This window comes from Pholis gunnellus (assembly GCF_910591455.1).
Source record: "Pholis gunnellus genome assembly, chromosome: 18".
NCBI lineage: Eukaryota > Metazoa > Chordata > Actinopteri > Perciformes > Pholidae > Pholis > Pholis gunnellus.
In genome coordinates, this window is record NC_136545.1 from 9,976,416 (window position 1) to 9,979,229 (window position 2,814).

The window sequence follows — 2,814 nt, forward strand, 5'->3', positions numbered from 1 at the left end:
TTCAGCAGAGTTGCAGGTTCTGCTGCGTTCCCTCCGGTGCGCACCTATAGTTGCGCTTTGGGGACTGTCTGCGGTCGGTTTGAAAAAATAAAATAAAAAAGACGCTGGAAGCAAATCACTAGATTGCCCGATGTCCGGTAGAGCTACTTCCTCTGACTGTAGAGGATCAAGGCAAAACAGAAATCCTGGTTTACTTCCTTATCCACATAGAGCTTCGTCTTGTTGCATCTGGGGTAGTTTTGGGATGTGTTTGTGTCTTCTTTTGGTTCCTCTGTGTGATGAGAGGGATGATTTCCTCCGGGAGCACACGGCTCGAGCTGGCACGGCAGGACAGCAACAGGCACGGCTATTCCCATGATAGAAATGAGTAAACATGTGCCCTCTCTCAGATTAACGGGACCACGTGGGCAATCGCCGGTAGGGGAAGAGCTGCGAGCAAATTAAATGCACATGAGGTCAAAGGGATCAGTGGTTTCTCCACGACTCATTTTAATGAAGGGCGAGAACACATTAGATTCTTTCTTTTCTTTCTTTTTTTTAACTGTATTTTAAGTTCTTTTTGGCATTCACAGTTGTTCATATTACACTAAGTAGGCCTTTGTATTGATTGCGATGTGCCAGCTATTGTGGGGGGGGGGGGGGGGGAAGTTAAGTGCAGGTTTTGCCAGCTGCCAGCTGCAATACTCCAAGTCCACAGCATCAGATGGCATCATATCGTGTAGGATGGAGCAGATGGATGCAGGCACTATAGCTCAAATCTTTGTGGTGTCACAGCACACTATACATTTGGCAACATGGTACAAAGGATCAGCAAACACTCACGTTTTCTCCACTTCAGTCGTGTGTGTCCTGAGCAACATAAAGTTGTTTATTGGCGATTTGAGACAACCTCACATGTGTGTCCAGTCCACAATTCAAACAAAGAAAAGAAAAAATGCTGAGCTACATCAGGCCTTCAGGCCACATTTAGCATCTTAACAATTTGTTTAATTTTGTTTCTCTCTCTTTTTTTACGTGCATCACTTCATCTGCCTTGACCTCAAATCTCTTACACTCATTATAACGAGCGTAAGAGCATCAGCGTGAGTTCCAACCCTGAACTCAAACAGCATGGTGTCTCGTTGGACATGCCCTACACCCAGGGAAACAATAATGTGGGGCTATGCAGTTTAAGCACCATGGCATCCATCCACATCGGACTAAGTGCTGACATCAGATTTATGGTAAAGAACCCCTCGTGTTTAATGAGCTTGGTCGGACTAGTATTCATTCCTCCACTCTCTAACATCTCACTGAATACCTGTTCACTGAAACAAATGTGCTTTACTGGCAAAATACGCCTGCCAGCGAAACCCACTGTGCCCACTGCCTCAATGCCTGTTTTATTGCGAGGTGGCACCAGTGCCAAGGTGACAGCAATATGCATGCAGGCATCATTTGGCAAATACAAATGTTCTCCGCTGCCAGTAGATGCTGATTAGAATACATATGTGCCTTAGGGAGATAGTTAGGGATCTCTAAATGCCAATAAAACTTTGAGGAACTACTGGAGTGTGTATTATGTCAGGGGAGGAACTTGATTTTTCTGTACACATTGCTTTAGTGTTTACAGTGCAGGGTTAGCACAGCATTTGGAAGCCACTGAGCTATAATTTGAGCAGGTTGTCTGTGGTTTTGGCTGGATGAGGTTATTAAAGCCGACAGTGGCAGAGGCCACCGACTATTGAGTCTGGGAACGCCTCCAAATCTCAGTTGTTGTTCCAGACGTGCAACCTGCTGCTGGTGCTATTAGACATGACGGAGAGACGGTCCGATGCACTGCGCGTGACTCCAACACTGCATATAAAGTTTCTGGTGGTCATTTGATGGGGAGCCATATGGGTAAAGGCCTGAATCCCTGTAGAATTGTTTCTTCTGTAACATGAAGCGGCGCTTCGTTGAGCTTTTTGAAACTCATAGACTGCAGGAGAAAAGACCTCAGTGACAACTGGTCAGAGCGAAAGCTTAGTCAAGAATTCAGCAAATAGACCATTGCCTCTTTTCAGCCACGAGCACTCTGTGTGACTCCAGGGATGCCAATGTCGGCCAGACGGTCGGTTGATCCTCCACTTTGTTCCAGACTGAAATGTCTCCACAGCTATTGGATGGACTGCCATGGAATTTGGTGCAGATGTTCATGCCGCCCTCAGGGTGAATTGTAATCACTTTAGTGATTACTCTACTTTTCCTCTAGCGCCATTATCAGGTCAAAAATTCAATTTGTCTAATACTTTGGTTTATGACCAAACACCTGCAAAGCTAATTACATTCCCATCGTCCACAGCTGTACTTGTGCTTAGCTCTAATTAGCGGATTTTAGCACGCTAATACGCAAAACAGGGCTGCTAGTATTGGTGTAGACTCCCCAGTCTTTGATCTGCTGGTTGGTTTTTAAATATATATCCAGATGTTGGCTGATGTAACAAGGCTGCATAAAATAAATTGTGTGGTTAGAAGTACTGCGTCTGCCCATTATCTTTTTGACCCTCAAAACTGAATCACACTCCATCTGTCATCAACCTCAGTGTGGCATTCACACCTCTGATACCTCTTTATGAAATTGTGTTCAAACTTGAAATAATGTATATCACTGGTACTGGTAAAATTATCAAAACATGATGGCAGAAAACAGAATCTGCACTCTTGTTTCCTTGCTCCCCACATGTTGAAGAGTGCTTTGGAATTGTGTACCTCTCTCCATTAAACATCAAAACATGGGGACACAGATGATTCAACTTGGAAGTTTGAATTTAGAACAACATTGTACATCAAAGA